This window comes from Schistocerca nitens, chromosome 1, assembly GCF_023898315.1.
Source record: "Schistocerca nitens isolate TAMUIC-IGC-003100 chromosome 1, iqSchNite1.1, whole genome shotgun sequence".
NCBI lineage: Eukaryota > Metazoa > Arthropoda > Insecta > Orthoptera > Acrididae > Schistocerca > Schistocerca nitens.
In genome coordinates, this window is record NC_064614.1 from 381,915,522 (window position 1) to 381,932,683 (window position 17,162).

Sequence of the window (17,162 nt, forward strand, 5' to 3'; positions counted from 1 at the left end):
TTTTAGAAACACGGTACTACGCAACATTATTGACGGACTCATTCACATTCTGGGTCTTCCCATGTAAACACTTCTTTAGTAGCTCAGGATTTGCCAAATCTCTGTAAATTGGTTTGATTGCCTCCATTACTGCCAAAGGAAGAGAATGTTTATGTGTAAATTCATGTAGGGTGCCAGAAAATTCAGTTTGCCTATATTTACACCAAGTGTTTGGTGGAGGTGGACACAAAGCATGACATGGCTTTTCATCGGTTAATATTCGATGAAAGAAAGTGTCCCACACAGCTCTTTTCATCTTCTCTAAATTGTCACAGTTATCTCTAATGGCCTTCCCATAATATTCCTGTAATTCTTCAATTACTTTTTCCGTTAGTCTTCCAGCACATTTTATTGTCTTGCCATCAGACGATTTTGTATTATCCACCTTGGTTTTTAGGTTATGCGGATGTGTTTCCATCCTTTTCTTGACATGTCCTACACACTCAAGTTTTTGTATAGGAATATCATATGGCTTACTCTTTTGTACTGCAATGAAAGCCTTGCTGTCTCCATCGATTAAGTAATGCACATGTATGACACATCTCTCCTTCTGCAAACGCTAGAAGATGTTAACTGCTCCTTTTACCTCCATTCCTCCACTAGTGCTATCATAACTTTTATAGATTGCTGCTTATGAAGTAATCTGTTCTTCTGGTTCACTGTGCAACCTTGGCAGTACCTACTGAGAACTTCAAAATCCATAACTTTTCCAATTTCAATACTTATTGCAGATGTAAAACCATTTTTGGAACTAATCCCACGATTTTGCCAGGATCCTTCCACAGCAGTGTTGATGTCTGTGTCACCCTCATTTTGTTCAACAGCTTCTGATGTAGCAGCAACAGTTGAATCTGCAGCCACAGCATTTACAGAGTCCCCAATTGCTGTTACATATTTCGTATACCTAGAAGGTGGTTTTGGCAAATTCAACCCAGTGCAAAGAACGTTAGCAGCCCTTGAACCTTTACCAATGCGTCTAAGGCCATAGAAGAGTTTCACCTTAGTTTCATACAATTCATTACCTGAACCCGTTGATGAAGTATGAAATGCTTTTTCGTTTTTGCGGTTCTCACAACACCTATTCTATATCCAATACAAAGTTTAACTTCACCACCACAAAGACAGCAAGAGAGAGTTTCAGAAAAAACTTGTGCAAGGATTTGCAGATAAATAATGACGTTTTCCATAATATCATTACTTTTACCACGGTCACCGGTTTCTAAAGTTACTTTCCCTTCCGATGCACTAGGGGCGTGATCACTTCAGAAACATTATCGTGGTTTCCTTCACTGCTAGCACACGTGTTTTCAAGTACTTCAGTAGAAAATGCAGGTCTCACATATCTGTTACCCGCAAACTTGCGTTTCTTGAAGTTACTTTTAGGCTTAGTCATTTTATTGACCTATAAAAAGCAATAGAAATTAGCTTACTACAAAAATAGCCTATAATCACATTACGCTCAACGAAAACTAATATCAGAAACAAAGGACCGATTTGTTTATTCGTAATGCCAGCTTCTGAGACGTAGCAATAGGCAGAAAACAAAGCAATTCACAGCCTTCTAGACACTGTAGTTCCCAAGATATGACTGCTCAACTGTGGCAGTATATGAATAGCTGTGAAGTTTGACAGTCACACATCAAAATTCAAAACACTATTTGGCCTCACAAATATCAGAGTTTGTATTATATACCGAAACGTTCAGGAAAGTCCGAAGTACATCATGAAGTAGAAAACAGAAAATGACATATTTCAATGCATTTCATGTACAATGTCCCCTTAAGTAACTACAGAGATCTGGCACTGGAAGCAGGGGGTGGCACCAGTGGCCTACTAGGGTAAATATAAAATTTATGTTACATATTGACGACATGTATGCAAACATTTTTAAGAAAACAGTATTACGTGGAAACACGTACTTACTGATTACTTAAAATTGTATGTAAGAGTTCTCAAGGCTTACAGTTACATATCAACATTCATTTACGTATCGTCTATATATAACCCATGAATTACTGGAAGATAACCCCACATTAACCTGCGTTTCATTAATTTATTCATTTGTATGACAGAGGTTTATTATGAATTACATTGGGATTGTTGCCTGAGTGACAGTTGGTCATGATTTCTGCCAAAATGATGAGAAAAGAGTTTAGAGGTTATGTATACATTTTTTTGCCTGCAAAAGGGCTATTTACATGAAACTAAGTACCAGACTCTGTAGGAAGGCCGGAACATAAGAGGCACAGAGGCAGACAGCACACAGCCACCTGCCCTATGGTGGAGCTCATGTACAAGAGAGGGAGAGACAGAGACAGAGAGAGAGAGAGAGAGAGAGAGATATTGTGTCCCACGCCGGGTTGTTCAGGCCTGACGGGTCAAACCTCCATCCCCAAGCCTCGAGGGTGTGGACCAAGTCTCTGAGTGTTCGGTTATCCCAATTTGTGAAGTCGGCAAATATCAGACTGATATAGTAAAATAAATTTGTGTCGTATAATAAATAAAAAAAAACAATACCCCAACACCAGCGTAACCAATCTAGTTTTTGCTTTCCACGCCAGTTCTTCAGCTTTATCAGTCATGCAGACCAATCGTATTCAATTCACTTTCGTGTTTAATATCGAATGCACAGTATTTTCTTTAGACATTGCGCACTAAAACCATCTTGTGATGTACATGAAATCTACTCGCAGTTGTGAATATGGGTAACCATCAGCTGTATAATGGAATGATGATATTGAAAATGTGTGCCGAACTACGACTCGAACTCCGATTTCCCGCTTATCACGAGCGATCGCCTTACTATTAGGCATCCGATCACGCTTCACAGAGTGCCCCAAACTTCCATATGTCATCAACTGTCTACACCTATATGGATACTCTGCAAATCACATTTAAGTGCCTGGCAGAGGGTTCATTGGACCACCTTCACAATTCTCTATTATTCCAATCTCGTAGGGCTCGCAGAAAGAACGAACGGATACCTGTATCTTTCTGTGCGAGCTCTGGTTTTCCTTATTTTATCTTGGTGATCGTTTCTCCCTATGTAGTTCTGTGTCAAGAAAATATTTTCGCTTTCAGAGGAGAAAGTTGGTGACTGGAATTTCGTGAGAAGATTCCTCCACAACGAAAAATGCCTTTGTTGTAGTGATTTCCATCCCAAATCGTCTATCATTTCAGTGACACTCTCTCCCCACTTTTGCGATAATACAAAACGTACTGTCCTTCTTTGAACTTTTTCGATGTACACCGTCAATCCTATCTGGCAAGGATCCCATACCGCAGAGCAGTATTCTAAAAGAAGACGGATGTGTCTACAAACTGCACTCGTACATCCAACATGTATATTCCATCTGAAAACTTTGGTGATACCACTCCAACTGCCAACTGACTGGAGAAACATGTTTATAGTTCGAGTGCTGACACGAAAGTTTTCAGACAGTCTGCATAACCAGTTATGTTGGCCACTGATACAATATATATATAGGGATCATGAAAAATCCTTCAGCATCAACTGCAGCCTGAAGATGGCACATTGAAGCGCCGAAACTGGTAGCTAAAAAATAAATAAAATCATAGGTACGGCTGTAGGGGTTTCATTTTCTCACAATAGCAAACGGCCATCGTCCCCAAGACCTCCTCTCAAAAGGCTAGACATACAAAAAAAATTTAAGGGAAAGCCGCTTGCTCGGTTTCGGTGGATAAGCCCCGATACGGCATAAATTTTCACTGTCGTCGTTCCATTATAGGGATGATGGTTGTCTATATTCGCAACTGCGAATACATTTCATCTGTTTCGTAACAGTTATAATCGTCGCAGTGCCTGTTACTCCGGACATGCATGCATTCATAAAGGTGAAGAAATGAAATAACATGAACGAGGTATGTTGACCCTGCTGATGCTCGGAAGTAAAGAAATGATGTTCTTTTGTTTGCGTGTATAATAGGCAGCATACGTGAGAACTCTCATGTGTCTTGACGTGAATTTATTTCTTGGTCAAACAGGCTTGACCTTCAGAAGTTCAACTCTGAAAATTGGATGTACAAATAATGGAAAATTAGAGCTCTAGCATCACTATGATGCAGTTCTCGCGAAACATATTAAGAAAGTCACAGACGAACAAGAAGATGGAAAGTCTTTACAAGAGCATTATCTATCAAGTGATATAATGAATCTACTTCTAGTTGTGTCCATCTTGGAACAGAGAGAAAGTGAGAAGTGTTATACAATTATTGTTTATCCAACTTCTGATTCAAATCATACAGAACAAACAACATTTATCCTGTGTTTTATATTTACTTCAAGAAGGAAATTGGTAAATGTGAAATAAATGAACGTTTTTTTGGAATTAATAGATTGTAATGAGAAAACGAGAGCTGTTATTGCACATTTAATTCGATAAACACTTGTGAAATGCTCATTTCCTGTCAGTGAATGCAGCGAACCAGGTAATGAAACAGAAATAACATTAAAGGTTCTCACAGACACATTTTATTCAGTGAAATACTCTTGCAAAATTTCCTCTATGTGCTCGTCATATATGTGAAGTTCATGCAACTGAGATTTGTCATGAAGCATACACTTTTTTCGGAGGGATTCAACTTCTTTACAGCTTGTTCAGTGCAATCAATAACGATTGAAAATTCTGAAACAATGTGTACGAAGTTCTTTATATTCCATGGCTGATACCTGTTGTAGTGCTAAGGGTTGACGCTGCAATTCCAATTGCAGCTTACCTGGATAAGATTGCCATTGTTGTTGAAACGCTCAGTAAGTTAAATTTGTCAACTGAAATACGCCCCGAGGTACAGCGTGTTCTGGATTAAGTGAGAGCATTCATGTGTTTAATCATAGGATTAGTTTAGCTAAAATTGTTGGTACTGATTGAATACAGGATAAAATTACTACGAGCTCGAAGTATTACCATTGATGTTGAGGTAAAACACTTTGAGAGCTAATTAAATGACTTAAAATATGTTTGTGAAAAACTGAGATGCCATTCTCCCTATCTAAAATTGTTGCCATAGAAATTAATATCGATCTTGAATTTCGAGACGTGCGTACTAAGAAGACGAAATCAGATTATGACCAAAGGAAGTGACAGATGTGAACTCCAAAGATTTATTCAAGATAAGTGTATTTTATGTCATTATTGACCATCTAGTGTCGAACTTGAAAACTCAACATCAAACAGTGAAGATTTTTGGTTGAAACATTTGGGTTTTGTGGAAATACTCAAAGATAACTTACGGTTATGTCTCTGAGGCACGCAAGTTATTTATCAATGAATACCATAAAGGTATCACAACAGATTTAGAAGAAGAAATTAAATATTTAAAAAACAATCCATACATCAACACTGAATACATTATTTTCTCCAATTGGACTTCTTGAATGAGACGCATACGTTTAAAATTTTAACCTTGTTTCCAAATGTATGTGTACCTATGTGTATCTTTGACACTCTTCCAATGGCTTATGGCAGAGTTACTGGCGGCAGACATTTCCTCAATGTGCAATACTTAGCCTTTTCTTTTAATGTGAAATGAAGGTAAATTTAGCCATTTGAAAAATAAAACAAAACGAATCATACACACATTTTACAATAATTCATTACCGATAGAGTATGAAGTCGACCTTGCAAATTTATCAGGCGTATCAATTTCCTCCGTTTCCATGTAGGGTGTAGGTGATGTAGAGGAGTTCCATAGCTGTGGTGGTTTTGGGCTGTTAAAACTCTTCTTCACTACTTTTCAAATCATTTATTACTATTCTTTGTCTCCTATTTCATGACAATCATGGCGCTAGTATTCTTTTTCGATATATTAAATCTTTGCACACTCATTCATGATTAATCTGATTGGTGTGTTAGTTCTTTCAAAGCCGCAGTAATTCCAAGTAATTCAGATTGTAATAGAACATTATACAAGGTTTTTTGAAATACTAAAGGGCATAAAATTCAACATTTTTCTTAAGAGAGCTTGACCAGTAACACTCCGTTTTTAACTTGCACTTGTATGAAACAAGCGTAATAAGAGAGCTGGTAGGACTTCATTGCGAAACGATTGTGAAAATTAGAGCATGATCTTATCAAGGGCACATCTCGCAGATGTACTATTAACTGTTTTATTTCTACGAAATTATTGCAATTAAATACAGTGAAAATTGTAAAGTATTCATAAATATTATTTAAATTGGTAGCCACAGTAATCTACTTTAATTGTGATTGAAAATGTCTGTAGAAATCAGAAATGTGAATGCAGAAAAGTTGCTCAGAAAACGTTTCTTACTGAAGGGAGACAAATTAACTTTCGGTGTCAGTTCTATAGTTAGAAAGCCTGTCTTTCCTCACTTTCGTAGTAAGACAATTCTGTGTATCTTAACACCCGAAACTAAGTTAACAGTTTTCATAGAAGATATTCTGTCTCCAGCAGTAACAAACTAGCTTCAGAAGTTTATTGTTTCCATGGTAAGAGTAACAGCTGAAACGATAGCATCCACATTCAGAATGACGAGCCCTGGCTTTTGCACAAGAAACGAAATCTTTGCAGACACTGTACTATTGATAAGTATAGTTTAGTCTTGTCCTCTACGCCATCAGAAAATCAGGAACAGTTACTCTCATACACCTAAATATAAACTTACTGCTCTTCATCCGAATACTGTGCTTTTTCTTGCACAATGAAATGACATGTCACAGTCTCCATAATTTCCTCAATGTGCTCATGTTCAACACGGGATAACATTGCAGCCAACATGCAACTGAGGTTAGTATTGTTAATAGTGGCTCGATCATACTGGTGCGTGCTCTGAGTCTATCTATTACACTATCAACAACCGTTAATTCGCTCGGCAACGCACAGTACCATAGTATAAAGCAGCAGGAAAATGTTCTTGTCGTAGTACAAAAAGGTGAATATGTTCCTCTTGAGAAGACTCCTACAGAAAAGTGCAGAAACAATTGCCGTACTCTTCATTCCTCCTTTCTCACCAAAAATTTTGACATGCCAACATATTCATGCTCTTTTAACATATAACATTCTAAATCCTTTTATCCAGTCTTTCTTTGTAGTGAAGCCTTCATACTCAGCATGTCCCTCCCACGCCAATGTCTATATGTTTCTCTCCTAATGTCACTTTTTTCTCCCATTGATTTACAGTATTTCTCACTGCCATCTCTCTCTCTCTCTCTCTCTCTCTCTCTCTCTCTCTCACACACACACACACACACGCACACACACGCACACACACACACACACATACACACACACGCACACACACACACACACAAACATACACACATATTTACATTTACACTGTCTCCTTTTGTCTTTCTTTACCACTGCCACAGTCACCACCATACTTCTTCAGGGGGTCCAACTTGTTTTTCCCCCTGTATCCATGTGTTTAAAATTTCTGTCCAAAATGCATCCTTCCCCCCCATACCTATGTGTTGTTGGTCTGGGAGGACCCAGATCCTGAAGTCTAAGTATGGTCTCCACTCGTCTATCTTTGACATTTCCGCTGCCTCCTCTCTCTTTTCCTTCCACTGCTTCTATCTCTGTCCATATCTCTTTTTCTTTTTTTTTTTACTGCCACCATCTCTCACTGACCATATATCAAAAGGAAGGCCAAGCAAAAGGATGGATTATCCCTAGTGGGTCATAACCCTCTCAGCAGAACAATAGGTTAAGAACCTGTCAATCAACAGAACAATAGGTTTGCCCCTGAATGTATACTTGCCCCTGATGTAGGAAACCCACAACGTGGGGCGATGCCATTGTTATTGTCTTCATTCAACACTTGTTCTCTTTCACTGACACATTCTCTCCCTTACCATCACTGTCTCCTCTCTCTTTCTCTCCCACTGGTACTGTCTCCCCTCTCTTCCACTGTCATTGTCTCTCTGTTGTTCACTTTTAGCACAAAAAAGCACGAATATGTTCATATGCCAAAATTTTTGGTGAGGAAGGCGGAATGAGGATTGAAGCAGCTGGTTTCCCTTTTTTGTCAGTCTTTCCAAGAAGAAAACATTCGACTTTTGCGCTCTGTGACAAGCATTTTCTGCAGTTTCTCTTCTTTCCCAACTACAGCAATGAACGAATTTTGTAAGTCAGTAAAGTTTTGACAGTAAATTCAGATACTTCGAGACATTTATATTTTTTACACATACAAACAACAAATAACAGTACTTATAATATGAAGTTAACACAAAATAATTTGCTTCACGTTTTTTCTCAAGACTTTCCTCATCTACTGCAGTTCATTGCAAGTGCTTAACTTATGATTTGTATCATAAAAGAGTAAAATGTTGCTAGAAATATTTTACTGAATCTGCAGCCCTCTATTTTACATACCTTTGGCAGTGATTTTAAGTTAAGACCATTTTAGTCCATTTTTATGACTGCAGTACCACTTTGGGTATACCTGTATAGGTGTGAAGTGCCACTTATATGAAGCCAGTGCATCATAAAGTTTCATTGGTGCAAAAATGCTTATTAAAGACATAGTCTGATGATTTCACAACTCTTGTGAAGACCCTAGAACCCTGCCACATGTTGAAAAAGTCACTTAAACTACATTTACACCTGAGACCAAATACTACATGCATGTTATCCTGCTAAAGTACAACTCTGAACCTGTGGTTCTTGGTAATGGATAATGATATTAAAAAAGATTCGATATGACCCAGTATTATCACCTAAAGAATATATTGTAAACGATGATCCTCCATCACAGAAATTACAGGAGTGGCCATCTCCACAATTGGTACTTTTAGAACCCTAAAATCATGGTTTTTCTGGTGTGTAACGAATGCAGATTTTAGAAACGGGAATTTGTTTCTCAATGAATGTTACAGAATGTCCAGTTAAAATTTGAGCCAATTGGTATGGTTAGTTATTTAGATAGCTACGACACACAGTGCAAAAATTATAGAAACCAGTTTTGTGGTTTTCTGCATAAGTATGGTATCTTTGAACCTCTAGATATCGGTAACGGATTACAACATCGAAAACAGTTTGTAAATGCCATGAGAATATTATCTTAAGAACATACAGTAAAATTCTCGACTGTCTGTCTTGAATGGAGATTATAGAAGTGGTCACCCCCACAACTGGCAGTTTTCGTACCCAAAAGTCACGGTTTTTTAGGGTTTCCTCAGGAATCGGCCATGAGCAAATCGTGGTTTTCTAAGACCCCTAAAGTCCACCCCAGGCAACACCTAAGCAAAAGAATCAACCCATTCACTTAATTTGTTTGAACTGGAGAAGTGCATAACGTTTAAGTCTTATATACTGTAGGATAGCTACAGTATGCCATTTCTTCCAATAAGTAAACAAATCCTTGCTAGACCAACTGCTGTTCAAAACAGTTCACCCCGTATCTCTGTAATCAATAGAATCCGAGAATGAGTCCCTGAAGTACAGCATTTTCACGCACTGTGCACGGACCGATCGCATTTGTGAAGATATCTTTAGTGTTCAATAAGAACTTTTTTCTACTTTTTGTTTTACTGCAAATAGGCCATCTGAGGACCACGTTGTAATTTCAGTTCTTCGTTCTTTGTTCTTTTCTTTTCTTTCATTTTCGTTTCCTTTATTTTTTTTCTTTTCTTTTCTTTTAGTGTGCCTTCATCTGTTCACTATGTTTCTTCTTTCTGTCTTCAGACCACTTTGAACGAGTCTTTTTAGCTACCCTGCCTTGGAATCCTTCCATTTTCAATACTTTTTCCAGAAAGGCTTATCTGTTGTTTCTGTCTTCCATTTTTATATTGTTTCTTTCTAAATCCTTTTGTAATTCGTTGACCCAGCTGGTGATATGGTGATACCATATAGTCTTCCCATTTTCTGCAAACTTTCCTGTATTGAGGATTTTTCCAAAGCACTTTCTTGAATTATCTTCCCTAGATATTTGAATTTTCTTACCTCGCTATTTGGGCAGTATCTGTTCTCAAAAATTTTGGAGCATTTTTAACGTTTGTTATAAATTTTGTTTTTTCTGCAGAAATTCTTAAGCCAGTTCTGATGGCTCCTTCTTGCAGGAGATTTATTTGTATTGTAGCAGATGCCACATTCTCGGAAACTATAGCAAAATCATCTGCAAATGCAAGACAGTGGATTTCGATCTTTTTGCTTCCTCTTAGTAACCTTACAGGTAAGATGTTGAGTTCAATAAGCTATTCGTTCCAAATTCTTGCTATTTTCTATAACACACTATTAAAAAGAGTTGGGGATAGGCCGTCACCTTGTCGTATGCCTATTTTTATTTTGAAAAGCTGTGAAATTTCTCCCATAAATTTTACTTTACAGACTGTATCTGTGGGTGTTTCACAGATTAGGTTTGCCAGTTTAGACTTTACGCCAAATTCTCGAATTATTTTGTCTACAGTTTGTCTATCAACAGAATGAAAAGACTTTTTGAAATTCACGAACAGAACTACAATATCCTTAGAAGTAAGTAGTCTGTTGACTTGAGATTAAATATTTGTTCTGATCATAACCTTCCTTTGGTTTCCTAAAACCATCTTGATATTCACATAATTGACTATCTAGTGTTGTCTCTGTTCAGCTTAAAAAAAGTCATGGAAAATGCTTTATACGCTACTGGCAGTAAAGAGATTTTTCTGTAATTGTTTACATCATCTTTATTACCTTTTTATGGAATGGGTAGATCAAGGCGATTTTCCATATCTCTGGGATTTCTTCTGCTTTCTATATTTCTTCTAAGAGTAAATTTAGCTTCTTTGTTATATTTGCCAAGCACCACTTCAGAAGTACAGCTGAAATAGAATTATCCCCTATGGCTTTGTTGTTTTTGAGAGTATTAATTAGTTCTTGAATTTCTTCTATAGTTTCTTCTATAGTTTCCATTAATATCTGAGAATTACAATTTATGACTTGGTTGAAGACAGTTCAGAAGCTAATGAAAATATCGTGCTAGTATTTCCCAATTTTCGGTATTGTTTAACCCAATTTTGCCATTTTCATTTTTGAAACAGACATTTGAAGTTTGGTACCCCTTTAATCTGTTCTTGAAACTTTGATAAACATCACGAGTATTGTTTCTTGCCAAAGGCTCATTTGGTATTTCTGATTAATCTGCGTGTTTCCTTTCTGTGTTGTTTAATTTGCTCATAATCTTCAATTTTCTTTGAGCGTCTCCATTTTTCCCACTTTTTAGTCCTTTCTGCTATGGCTTCTTCACATATCTCATTCCACCATGTTATCCTTTTATTTTCGTATTTTTATTATATTTTATTATCATTTTTATACTTTAGTATATTTATTCTATATTTTATCTTAGTAAATATTTTTTGTTTGTGTCTAATATTCCACGAATAGTATTAAGTCATAAAATCAAATATATTAAAACTACCAATTAAAATAATTAAAGATAGTAAAATCAAGGCTAATCTAACGTCATATGAAATGGTTTGAGCAACAGAACGTAAAGAACCTAACAAAGAATAATCTGAATTCGAAGATCAACCAGCAATCATTCCAGTATAAACGCTAATCTTCATGTTTAAATCATGTCAAACCCTCCAAGATAACAATAAAATTGAGTTGCTATATTTAGGTATGAGACCCAGCCGTACATCTTGCCTCGGGCACAGTCCTGGTTCTCACGACTTCCATTAGCGAGCAGCTGTGGCGCATGTAGCTGGTTTATCGGCATAGTACTGGAAACGGTAGCGTCTGCTAATGCCTCGATTGTGCCTGGTACGTAAGACCACAGAGAATTTGTTCTGGATTATTTGAAAAACGCGATGAGAAATGTACTAACTAAATCTTAAAACACTTCCCTTTTGGCGGCGTCCTGTACACTGCTACTGTGCTGATGCAGTTCAGTATTGTTTCCAAGTCAGGGATGGCAACGACTAAAGACGAAACACTAGCCGTCCAAATTCTTCCAAGAAACGAGATCTCGATACCAAAAATATGCATTTTGTACTGTTATAAGCAAAATTCCATCAGAAAACAGATCATGATGCCATTTTTCCTCTTGTACGTCAGGATGGTATGTACATTGTAGAAACATTGCTGTAATCATTAAACCCTTGCTAGGTTCTCGTATTCCTTGTCCTACTTGGTAACAGACATTTCATCGTTTTTCATAGCTTGTTAAATAAATGAGTGAATGTCATATCAAATGGTGAAGATAAATACGGTGAAATATGCTGTCCCTATTCGTTGTGGCAATTACTGAAACTCACAATATTCAGAAGATATTTTTTGACCGTTGAGTCACTGCAAGATACAGTATTAATTCCTTGACTCAGTGCCAAACAACAAGGAAATTACGCGTAAATACAATCAATTCTAGTTTCCCAGCTGAGCCTCTTTTGAAACGAACATAGAGTATGTGCCGAATTGATCCCGGATATTTTCGGTTTACTCTATCATAGCAGCTATCCAAATATGGATACCACATCGTCTCCACCTATGCACAAGTCAAGAGAACAAAGCACCAGGGCTCAGCAGTATTTGGAACACTAAGGCATAACAGATTAAAGCTTCAAAACGGCCAACGAGGCGTATTTCAGGCACTTGAATTTACATCTGCAAATGTATTCACAAATCCCAGTACAGCTCATAGTGGAGAGTTCTTTATACTGCTATTTCTCTCTCCCTTTCCTAACATTCGCGAACAGAGCGCGTGAAGCATGATAGTATGACTTAGTTTACGCCCTGATCTTCCAATCACTATTCAAAAAATACGAACTAGGATTCCTTAACCTACAGGCGTTACATGGTAGTATGCTGTCACTCTCTGTGGCTTCAATTTTCTTATTAACTATCTTATTCACTGTAAATGCTTAATGCAATATTTCGAATAACTTAAACTATGACTTAGGCTTCAATACTCTAACTTTTGAGATTTCGAGGCAGTGGTTGCTTACTATTCTCGATCGATACTACCGAACTGTACTTGATTCACCAACTTCTTTTACACGTGACAGATTTATATACTCGACTTGCTGTATTGATCCGTAATGACGTTACAGTCAATGTAATGTTTATCACTGACACATTAATGTCGAAATCAAAGAAATTAATACAGTCGGCCCTGCTGTAATTCTTCACGTGGGGCGAGTAATGATGGATGTGGAAGGGGAAGGGAACAAAGTGCGCTTCGAAGATTGAAAGAGATAACAGCTTAATGGAATGTTTCGCATACGTGTAGCAGAACATGACAGAAAACTCTAACGAGCAGTAGGGCTCTAATGGATCAATGTTGATTATCTATGGCTAATGACTTTTATGGGATGCAACGGCAAAACATTTGCCTGATTGTAAGTATATGCAGGCAGATCTATAACAGATTTTTTTGCTGTGATAGGACGCCATGCATTCAGCAAAACCTACGTGATAATCAGGAGCAGTAAGACGCCGGACTATTTTTCTTCAGGTATCTATTACCCAACCCAGACTCACCTAGCTATTCAACACACCACTGAAAGTTGTGTAAGTATAAAGACCGGTGGTATATCGTATGGAAGAAAATACAACGGCGTCCCATATATGGGTTGTGCACCAAACACTCTACTTGGCCAGATGGAGCTGTTCCCCAATAAGGGCACTGCACGACCTTATCGTGAACTACTGTGAACTCTCAGGACATCAGAGACAAGGTAATTTAGAAATAAATGTTTATCGATTGAGATTATTGAATGAGTATTTCAAAAGTGTGTCCAACATTCCTCGAGCAGATAGATCTACTGAAAAGTAGCACCACACATACATCTGTAAGTAAAAAGTTGTTGAGACATCGGGGATTTTACTTATGTCGAGAGTGGTCAGTATTCGGTGGAGTGAGCTATATTCCTATTGAAGTTCATTGTTCGTTTCTTGCTAGCTGTGTATAACTCTGTATTTAGCTCTCCGATTGTGATGCTGTTGGTAGACATAGCACCTACATCAACCATTCCGTACACATGATTTTGTGGTTATGCTGGTATCTGAAAATAAATAGTGATTCTCTCAAGTGTGAATAGCTTAAGTGATAAATTCGAGTCCTATCATTCCACACCACCGCATGCCATAGAAAAGAAAATGATCAGTTACTTCTTACGTACCAGTTACAGTGCTTGGAAAGTCTTAGGCCACGAGACACAACACCAATTTATAGTTCAGCCGATAGATTCTAAGACGGACGCTGAAAATCTATAGTTCAAAGCTTGTTCTGTACTTCCCGATCAGACTGGCTTCTCACAGAGTAAGATAATAATTTACCACAACAGGAACGTATAGGCACAAGCACTTCCTCCAGCTATCATGGAAGTAACGCATCCAATATAATGTCATGGCAGGAATTATGGGTGATAAAATCATCAGAATATTGATTTAACCAGACAAATTAATACTGCTATGCAGCTGCTTAGAGAAATGAACACCTAAGTACAGGAGATGACGGGTGCCGAAAAGTACGCGGAAAAATAGCAAAGAGCATTAACGAATATATTTCTAACCCCTATCGTCATCATCTACATATATGATTGATATCAGCATGTCTCATTAACTGAAGGTGGGCGTGTTCTACATACAGCAGACCTGAAATAAGAGCAGTGTGATACTTCACGTTCTGCTGACAGCTACGGTGATCCGGAGATAGTTTCATACTAAATCCGTGATACTGCCGCAAATTTACCACCACCGTGGCGCTGTGATTGACAATAAAACGTGCATAATAACTTGCATATAGAGGCAGGATACCGACAGCATGGATCCGCAGTGGTATAATTTGAGGGCGGATCTACACTGTACATCACTTACTCATACAGTAAAGGGAGAGGACAAAAATATAGGACACCAAAAACACAGCACATTACCGCCTCCAGTACGGTGTAGCAAACATGTTGACATTCTAAACAGGTTAGTCGCCTCGGAATGAATAAATCCAAGTCCTGTGTTGTTTTCATGGGAATCTTGTACCATTCTGAGCTACGACACAGTGCACTCACAACTACTCAGAAGACTGTTCTGACCACGCCTGACACTTGGGAGGAACTGAGGACACCGCACATGTGCATTTTGTGGTCAAATCCGACAGTGCAACCTGCAGGCTTGGCTAGCATCGGCATGTATCTTCAAGCATGCATTCATAGTGGTGTTTCCTTACTTTTTTCAAACCTCTGTAACTGATGACGCTAGTGCGAAATCCGTTCTACGCGAAGTTTGTGTGACGGAAAAATGTCATGTACTCGAACAAAACCATCGTACTGGGAAGTGACGAAAGGAACCTTCATTATTACACGTACAATAGTAGTTTCAGGATTAAGAGGGGACATCGCCAAAATAGCCAGCTGGTATAAGGATTCAGAGGTACTTTCATATTGTAAATAGTACAGTATGTAATAAAATGATGAGGAGCAACACCTGGTCTGACACTGAAGCTCAAAGCAGTGTGAAATATTTTGAAAAGAGAGGCAAGGAGAAAACCTTAGGAGACGACCGTGTTTCTATCAAAGAAAATGTGAATGTTGTGAAACACAATTCCTGGTTAACAGAAATTATTAATAAATGCATTCTAAAAGAAAATGAGATTATTGCTCTACTAGCTCAGAACATAACGTTTAACAGCTCACTGACGAAGCAGTTGTCCAACATTAGCGTGAAGTTCCATGTACAATGACTGAGTTCAGAAGGGCAATGGTTGTCACTAAATTAGCTCAGTATATATGCCGGCAGTTAATATTTGGGAGCAAATGCACATAAAGTCCGAACATTAAACGCATATTTCTGATACATCTAGACATACTGATCACTTGCTACTGACGATTGTGGCCAAAATTAGTTTATAATGCATAGCGTACAGATTTCTGTGAAATTAATAATGCCAATAAAAGAACGTTTACCACAGTTAAAAATCTGTACCTGTTGGGGACCCAGATAGAAGAAAGTATGACACATTTAGTGAAATTGAAATTTCCCATACATGCTCACTCTGAAGAAGATAGAGACCTGAGAAACTAAAAGTTTCTCTGTTTTCTAATAAAGCACTAACAAGTTGTGATCCAATAATGGATAATGTTCTCAATAACATTTACAATGATTAACTAAATTACGAGCATTTTGTCAGTCATATTAAAATATATCACCAGGCATCTCTATAAGAAACGTGGCTGCACAGATGTCAATAACAACCGACTAATTTCTCATCTCTCACAGTTTTCCAACGTTTTTGAAAAAATAATGTACTATCGCGTTGTCATTCACTTGTGCCATGATATGTTTTTTTTAATCAGTAATAACTTGGATATCCAATGGCCAGCTCTACTGAGACAGATGTTTACAAGTCTACTGGCGACACAACAATATTAAGTCATAACCCTTCATAGGCTACAATCTTCTAGATGTTATCGAAGGTTTAACTGCGTTAGCCAAAACTTACTACCAGAGAAGCTGTATTTTCATGGTAGACGCTTTCACCAAGTGCTTGGTTTAGGTACTATTAGAGAAATAAATGCAGGGCGTCATACTAAGCTGTTCACAAAAGGACAGCACGTCATTTGCTACACTAGGTGTTCTTCTGGGTTAGATCGCGAGTCCCCTACTCTTTTTATTTCCTGTTAAGAATCTATAGGGTGCTCCAGGAGGAATGGTCAGCATACAGGGATATGAGAGGAGCGATCATCTGCAGAAAAAAAACTTCATATGGATATACGCCCTATTCCGAATAGTTTCGGAGATGGAACACATTCAATGTACAATGTTATGCATTTTATGTACAACTCAATACACTGTTAGGTTTACACATGTGCAACAGTTATTAAACGTTACAACATGCGTTTTACAAAGTATCAATCGAAAAATACGTATTTTTAACACAGTCACCTCTAAACATTATCGTAGACATCACATTGCAGTATTGTACAATTGATAATAAATTTTCTAATATCCGACCATCAACTTCAGCATCTACATTTACATTCACAGGATTACTCTGCGATTCACGATGAAGTGAATGGCGGAGCAAACACCTCCTGCTGTCGAAAAGCGAGCAGGAAAAACAACACTTAAATCTCTCCGTGCGAGTTTTGAATTCTCTTATTTTGTTATGATGACCATTTCCCCCTGTTAGGTGGGCGCCAACGAAATATTTTCCAATTTGGAAGAGA